This window comes from Camellia sinensis, chromosome 1, assembly GCF_055761805.1.
Source record: "Camellia sinensis isolate YWXY chromosome 1, ASM5576180v1, whole genome shotgun sequence".
NCBI classification, from domain to species: domain Eukaryota; kingdom Viridiplantae; phylum Streptophyta; class Magnoliopsida; order Ericales; family Theaceae; genus Camellia; species Camellia sinensis.
In genome coordinates, this window is record NC_138961.1 from 204269445 (window position 1) to 204278170 (window position 8726).

Consider the following 8726-nt stretch of genomic DNA (forward strand, 5'->3'; position numbering starts at 1 on the left):
TTACATCAAGGGATTTTAGCTAATAAAACAAAACATCTTAAACCTCTTATACTACACAAAGTTAGAGATGAATGTTTTACTAATTTTTCTATTTTTTTACCAAATACTAGCATGAATGTGAGTCTCATATGGATGTGGATCCTAGACCCCATATCAGTGTCTGATAAAAAATTTAGTAAACTTTTTTTTTTTTTTGTATCTGTAATATTCTTTTAAAATAACAGTGATTTATATATATATATATATATATATATTTTATTTAGGCCAAGTTTGGCTAACAAAAAAAAGTGCACTTATTTCATCTTTTTATCTTTTTTGGGTCACATCAATCAAAATCTTCTCTCTACTTTTTCTACACATAATACAAAAAAAGTCAAAAAGTACACTTATTTAGTCTTCCCAAACTTGGCTTTAATTTTTAGATTTAAAAGAGAAAATTTGTCTAATGTTCCTCTCCTATTTTTAGTAATGGAAGAGATCCACAATATTATTGTATGATGTCTAAAGTCTCTCAACTCCACACCTATATATCACAGAAAAATTTTGTTACTGACAGAGTCTTGAAGGCGAAAACGATCTGTGTAGCTTCACAGTAGTTGATGATGAAGGTTTCAAAGCATTCTTCCTACTAAAGTTCGACGCCAATGGAAAGTCCATTGCCGTCAACTTGTTTTGCTTCGATCAACGAAAAATTGTATCTTTTTCCTTTGCAGGTCCAGAGCTTTCAGACCTAAATTGATATGAACCAACACTAAGAATCTTCACAGTTGTATAGAGAAAGAGAGAGACAGAGATTAAAAACTGAAACAAACTGTGAAGAAAGAGAGATCGAGAGAGAGAGAGAAAGAGTGCAGACATCAAATTAGTAAAACGTATGCACATCAAATTCTTCTATTTTTTGTTGTCAGTTTATATTTTTTATGCTTTTGAAAAAAATAATAATGAATTAAAATTGAGAACAAAATAATGATCTGATTTGATTTTTTAAAATTTTTTAATCTCTTATGCTCGGCTTGTTTGTCTTGGTTCTAGCTCTTCTTTTGCAACCATACATCCAAAGACAAAAATATTAGAGAGAGAAAGAGAGTTTAGACCAAGTTGAGACTTGAACTTACTTTGCTTAGAGAAAATTTTTCTGGAGAGTGGAAAGTTCAGAGAAATTTAGAGAGAAGTCTAGAGAAATTTGAAGAGAATTTTTCTAGAGAGTGGGAAATCTAGAAAAATTTGGAAAAAAGTCTAGAGAAATTTGAAGATAATTTTTTTGGAGAGGAAAGTTTCGAAAAATTTGAAAAGAATTTCCCTGGAGATTGAAAATTTTCTAAATCAGTATGTGAGGAACTTTAAATATTATAAAAATATTAAATATCCTTTATATTATAAAATTTTAATATTAAGGCTCCGTTTGGGAAGAAAAAAGTCAGGCTTTTTTGGCTAAAATAGTCACAAAAAACAAAATAGACTATTTTAGCCACAAAAAATAAAACATCAAATCCAATCCATAATCATTACAATCCTCTCTCACAAAAAAAGTTAAAAAAGCCAAAAAACCCTTCCCAAACCAGACAATAACCCAAATTAAAATAATCAAAAAATCAAAAACTCCAAAAGTCAATCCACTACCCAGACGGAGGCTAAGAGCTCTTAAAAGAAATTTTCAAAAAATTATTTTTGTTTCGTCTATAAATAAAATGAAGGGTTAAGACAGGCAAATCTAGATAGGGATTATGGCGGTGTCACATCACTATCTGCACGCCCAGTCTCTGATGCATTGATGGTGGACCTTCCATTATGCATTTCAGATTCTATCTACTTCTCTTTCAATTCGCTAATTCAAACCCATCACAAAAAATAAAAAATAAAAAATAAAAATAATCTAATTTGAGGATAGATTTGAGTAAAATTATGCATTTTAGGGTTGGTTGAGATATTCTAAAATTTTATTTAGTATTGATTAATATAGTTAATTTTTTTGTGTTGAAATTTTTTTAGCTTGATTTTTTAGTTTCTTTTGGCTTGGATCTTTTCGTTTTTTTAATTTTTGTGAGAAAAAAAATATAATAATTATAGGTTGACTGTTATATATTGTCTTATTAGTTTATTTAGTCTATTTTGTCATTTTGTGCTTTTATAACCCCAAAATGATAGCCAAATCAGGGCTAAATAAGTGTATTTTTTGACTTTTTATAAGAAATATATAAAAAAATAAAAAAATATATTGATTGATATAACCTAAATAAATACACTTATGTAAAAAAGTACACTTATATAATATTACCCAAACAAAATTTTAGTATTTGAGGATAGATTTGTAGACCAAAAAGAAATAGTGAGAGAAAAAAATGTGACAAAAATTAACTCTACTTTCATTTATTTTTTGCTTTTTTTTTTTTAATTTTAAATTTTCGAACCAATAATACAAGGGATTTAACTTTTACATAACACTCAAATTAAGGGTGATTTTATAAAAACTCATTTCCATGTGTAGTATTATTGCAAACTAATTTCACAGTGTATGTTTATGTGAAATTTCTATAGGCCCTCATAAATGTATAATTTGAAATGTATTTTGTACACTAAATTAAATAATTTTTACTATTGGTTTGAGTATCTCCACTAATTAAATAGTTTGAAATATTATTTTTTTTATTTTCTATCGATATGACAAATAAAAATATTATTTGTGAGAGAGATGTAAAAGAAAAAATATTATTAAATTTTAATTTGACACAAAGTTTAACAATATTAAAATATAACACAAGATTTAATTAACTATTGAAAAGTTTAACATTAAACTTCATGATATTTTTAACAGTAACAAGTTTTTTAACTTAGGGGTTGTTTGAGATGATCTAAATAAGTACACTTTTTGACTTTTTATGAAATATAGATTAGATTTGGGTTAGATTTGAAGTGATGCGATAAAAAAATAATGTGACTTAAATAAAATATTGTGACTTAAATAGAATAATGACTTTTTAACTCTCTATCTTTTTCAAGACATGTCAAACTTGACCTTACTGTTAGAGAAGTTATTACAAAGCTAAAAGTAATTAAAAGAAAAAAAAAAAAATGTGAAAGTCAAGTAGCAAAAACAAAAGCAAAAAGTCATGGTGGCTTTCTCATCCCTTTCCTTTTTAGTCATGTGCAACACACAGATTCTCTCTCTCTCACTCTCTCTCCCCCCGCTAGGTTGTTTCAGAAGTACCATAAAAGTTCATTTATTTATCTTTTTTCTATTTTTTAAGTTTTATTATTTTTTTAATACATTTTTCATAAAAAAATTAAAAAATACATTTATTTAGATTATTCTAAATAACTAATTTGATTGTTACAGTTTAAATCAACTGATTATAGCCAAACTATTTTGTCCAGTTTTTATTTATAATTTATTAAGTAAAAATAATTTATATAAATTAAACAAATTAATTATTTAAAAATAAAAAGATATGTAATTTTAACTTCCACTATTTTTTTTTTTGGTTACAGGAAAATCCTCCCACTCTCCCTCAGGTCCAAGGCAGCGCCCCTTGAGGAGATCACCAGGATGTCCTGTTGTCCGTTCCGAGTAAGAGACTAGGAGATCACCAGAGTGTCCTGTTGTCCGTTCCGAGTAAGAGACTATAACCTGGAAGCTTGTCCCGACCTCCGAGTAGGGTGTCCTGCTGTTGTCCGTTCCGAGTAAGAGACTAGGAGGTCACCAGGGTGTCCTGTTGTCCGTTTCGAGTAAGAGACTATAACCTGGAAGCTTGTCCCGACCTCCCTTGTCCCGACCTCTGAGTAGGGTGTCCTGTTGTTCGTTCTTGAGGAGATCACCAGGGTGTCCTGTTGTCCGTTCCGAGTAAGAGACTAGGAGATCACCAGAGTGTCCTGTTGTCCGTTCCGAGTAAGAGACTATAACCTGGAAGCTTGTCCCGACCTCCGAGTAGGGTGTCCTGCTGTTGTCCGTTCCGAGTAAGAGACTAGGAGGTCACCAGGGTGTCCTGTTGTCCGTTTCGAGTAAGAGACTATAACCTGGAAGCTTGTCCCGACCTCCCTTGTCCCGACCTCTGAGTAGGGTGTCCTGTTGTTCGTTCCGAGTAAGAGACTATAACTTGGAAGCTTGTCCCGACCTCCCAAGGCAAGCTCCGCTTAAGTCAGGACTCGCACAGCGGGAGAGAATTAAACCCACACCAAGCTGATAAGGCATCCTTAAGGTCAACCTCCTAACCAACTATGCTACGCCCAGGAGATTGGCCCAGAGGAGAGTTGAACCCCAGGACCTAGGGGTTTAAACCCCGGGCCCTTACCAGGTTGCCACTCACCCCTGGCTTAACTTCCACTATTTAATTATCAACTTTTAACTTATTATTGTAACTCCAAACTCCTGTACTTCTATGATATGATAGAACTTTTATGATAAAATTTACAAATGAATTAAAAATTATATATGTATATATATATTAAACTAAACAAATACAATAGTAAGCATGAAACTTAAAAATATTAGGATAAATTACACTGGCATCCCTCAAAATTTAGAGAAAATATAATGAGAGTCCTACAAATTTAACATAATTACATTAGACTCTCTTAAAGTTTAACTTACATAATACTTGACCTCCTTTTCATAATTAATTCATTAATTATATATATATATATATATATATATATATATATATATATATATAAATTATCTCTTTTACATTGAAATATATATTTTACCTTATTTATCTTGATATCTTCATATAATCTAAATTAATTTTGATCATTTTAACCTTACTAAAAAAAAATCAGTATTTTACATCAAAACTAAGCTGCTTCTTCTTCTTCTTCTTATAATAACTTTAAAAGAGTTCAATATTATTTATTTTAACTATTATGTGGTAGGACAGTTATAAAGTAGTAATTTTTAATTTGGGCAAATTATACTTTACCCCTCAAATATTACCGTTTTTCACATTACCCCATCAAATTAAAAATTGATACATGCATATTATATGCATTTTTTCCGTCAATTTTGTTAACAGAATAGAAGTATAAGGATTAGATTGAAAATTTTCGAAAAATAAAAGGATATATTGTATCAATTTTTAATTTAAAAAAAAAATAAAAAAAGATAATAATTAGGGGATAAAGTGTAATTTATCCTTTAATTCTTAATGATGTATCGCAACTTTATCATTGAATGATTTAAAACTGTATGTCACTCGCCAACTTGCCACTCAATTGCGAAAGGAACAGGAGCACTAACTTCAGGTTGAGGTTTGTGCATGTACTATTGTGTCCCCCTCATCAATACAATCCCTAAAATTTGTTCTATGTCACATTAAGCTTGTTTTTGAAAATACATGTCTTGTTTAATTTCTTAACACTCTTTATCAATAATGCCAATTTGTCGCTCCAGTTATGATTCCACGAGTAACTGTCTCCTCCCCAACCATCAGGGCATGCTTGGTTGTGATTTTATTCTTCTCATTTTTATTTTGGTTTTCATGTATGTGTATGTTTTTTTTTTTTTTAATATATTATTGCGTTCTAGCTCCTGATTCTGAGCCTGAATAGCGTGGTGATTCCTCTTCAGAGCCCAAATTAGTGCTTGGTTTAGCCCATTCTTTTAAAATTGTATTTGATTCATGAATTTTGACAGTGATTGAAAAAGAAAAGAAAATTGATTCTCTTGAGAGTTCATTTTACACACTTTATATTTTTCTTTTTAAATTTCTATTCATATTCATCAACCCAATATAGTCTAAATGTAGACGATTGGCCCAAATCGTTTTTTATGTCAAGCTAACTGCTAATTTCATAGTTGTTGGCCTAACTAATGCAAGAACTCTCAATTTGTTTCAACACAAGGGAGTGTTTGGTGGAAAATATTTAAAGTTAAAAATGATAATCAGAAAGCAGAAACTACAAGTACCTCTCACTTAGTGTTTGAAAAATTATTATTTTTTAAAAATTTGTCTAAGTTATTTTTATTTAATAAACTCTAAGCAAAAACTGAACAAAATAATCAAACACAAACTCTCATATTAAAATAAGTTACAAGCTATTCTCATGTTTGATTCTCACACCTGATTCAGTCCTTTCTTTCTTATCATTTCTCTCATTCTTTCTTTTCTTATCTTTCTCAAGAATTTAGACTCAATATCAATTCTAACGAGACCAGCCTTGTCATTGTTTATTCGGTGTTCCGGGAGGTCTCTATATTGCACATCCAAGACAATTAGGGTTTGCTTATTGAGTGATTTATTTATTTATTTTTTTATGAAAAAATGTACAAAAAGATAAAGAAATAATGTGACAATTTGTAACAAATAAGCTGCTTAGATTGTTGCCACCTAGCATCACTTTCATGTCATTTTTTATTTTTGTACACAAACAGTTAAAAAATTCAAGGATTATTTTTTAAAAAATTCCTAAAATAATTTCCCTGTTTAGTTTGTAAAACAAATTTTCTTTACATTCTAAAAAATAAAAACGCAAAACACAAAATAAAATTGTTTATGAAACCGAATGAGTGATTAATAGATGAACAACCCTAGCCGGGTTATATATATATGGAAAGCAACATTTTGGACGGCATTAAGGAGTTGATTGTAATTATATCTTCGAGAAGATAATTGTAATTTAACACGGACTGGTTTCAATTTTTTTATTACTATTTGATGTTTAGGGGTCAATGAAACCCACTACTAAACTGCACACAGTCCGTAATGGAACGTGTTGTGTAGTAATCATGTTTATTGGAGACTTTTATTGGCTGTCAAAATCCATTTGAGAGAGATTGAGACAAATTATATGAGTGGATCATCGATCACGCTTAAAATTGATTATGAAATAGCTTTAAGATTGATCGAACGGTAAAAATTTGAGAATAGAATTTAACACCATGAGTTCGAGTTACTCTAAAGGACTTAGCTTTAAAGTCTCAGAATTAATCAAAATTATCTCATGGGGGATTAGGTTTCTCAAAGGTGGACTATGAACCCCTCCAAGACACGATAATTTATCTTATCTCAACATACTAATAATCTCATTCAATCTAATTCAACAAACAACTAGGGCCTAACTAAAACGATGTCAAGTGACAAGTCGGACAAACGGATGGGGCTTAACTAAAATGATGTCAAGTGACATGGGTAGTGCGTGGTCCATGGGCTGAGAGTTGGGTAAAAGCAAAGAAAATCGGGCTTCACTTCACATGCGCATGATATAGATATTTTGTAGGCGGAAAGCAAGGGAATATGTTCTCTTATGACACAAGGTTTGATTGACTTGATTGGATTATATCAGCTTTTTAATCATAATATTAAGATAGCTCCAAGTCAATTTATTGGGACTTAGTCTCACATTTGTCCTCTGACCTGTAGAGGGCCCAATCCGATTTTGTTCGGGCATTTCAAAAATATTGTGACCAATTTCATTTTGGATATGAGCTATTCCACAACAATCAATTTCATGAAATAAAGAATGTCGTTGGAAAGTGGTTAGACAAAATATAGAATGTACATTTTTATGACTTTTGTTAGGTAAAATACCTGTTAGTGTTTGAGGAGACTGCTGAGATTCGTGAATATGCTCATCCTCCTTGCAGCTTTGAATTTAGAAAGGAATTGCAGCATTCAACTGGCAGAAGCTTATATTGCCTGAAAAACAACCCCACAATCTTCGTGGTTTTTTTTTGATCAGCAACAAAATCATATTTATCAAAAAAAAAAAAAAAAAAAAAAACCACACAATACTTCAAATACTAAGTTAGTGACAATTGGTTGACTTCACTGCACATTACATTCGGGTAGAATGAGGTTACAATACATTTGAGTACATCATGCCTGCTGGAAAAAAGTACAGAAATGCAGGTATCGAATATTAATATAGATAAGCAAATCCAACTGGCGTATTGTCAGAGCACTCAAGGAAAAACAGAAGGAAAATGTTCTCTCACAGATTACTGATGATCAATTTATGTCAAAACATGCAATTACTTGATTTTGAATCTCAATAATCGAAAGTTTCTTTGAAACGATTAGATAAAAACACTGTGTTACCTCTTCATAGCAATTAGCTTTTACCCGCAACCACAAACAGAGAGAGGGCAGAGGCCTATTCTAACAAGAGAATTGCTGTTTTTGTGACCCGAAAAACCACCTAATAACTGGTGCACATTACAAAAGCCAGACATCTTTGGATGTCCAAGCTCTCTGTGCTGCAATCTTCAAGAATTTCGTCTTCCTCACATGGGATTGTTTGACCTCTTCGGATTAATCCAAAGAATGGAAACATCATAAGAAACTCTAATGATGAAGTATATAAAAAAAAAAACCTTCACTCACAATCATTGTCCCAAAATGCAAGACCAGAAAACAAATAGCATTCATGATACAAACGAAAGTGATAGTTTATTCGTGGATAATGAGGAATGCGATAGATATTTGGCAGTAGAAAATTTTATGTCCTACTCCATTTGCAGAAAGCATAGCTGGACTACACAAAGCAAAAAAGACCAAACTTCTGTGCACCATTGAGTATGTGAGTGGGCTCAAGTTTCTAACAAGGTTTCAAATACAGAGTAGAAAATTAGAGAAAATCTTGTTTAAACAGGAGGCAGCCAAGAGAAATGCTGTTCGATTAGAACGGCTATATTTTAGTCATACTTTTCAATAAAAACCTTACAGCTCAATGACTTGTATTTTTAGTCACTTCAATTATTATCAGCCGGTCCTAATGCTAGTAATTACATACCC

The 8726-nt window shown here is 31.2% G+C and overlaps 1 long non-coding RNA gene across 1 annotated transcript; it reads right to left on the reverse strand.

The window, feature by feature from the left end:
* Positions 1 to 437: 437 nt before the first annotated feature.
* On the reverse strand, positions 438 to 7648 carry LOC145790540 (uncharacterized). Its single transcript, XR_014329337.1, has 2 exons — positions 7521 to 7648; positions 438 to 730 (listed from the first exon to the last, which is right to left on the reverse strand). It is a non-coding gene; the product is annotated as an uncharacterized LOC145790540 (long non-coding RNA).
* Between the last annotated feature and the right edge of the window lie 1078 nt (positions 7649 to 8726).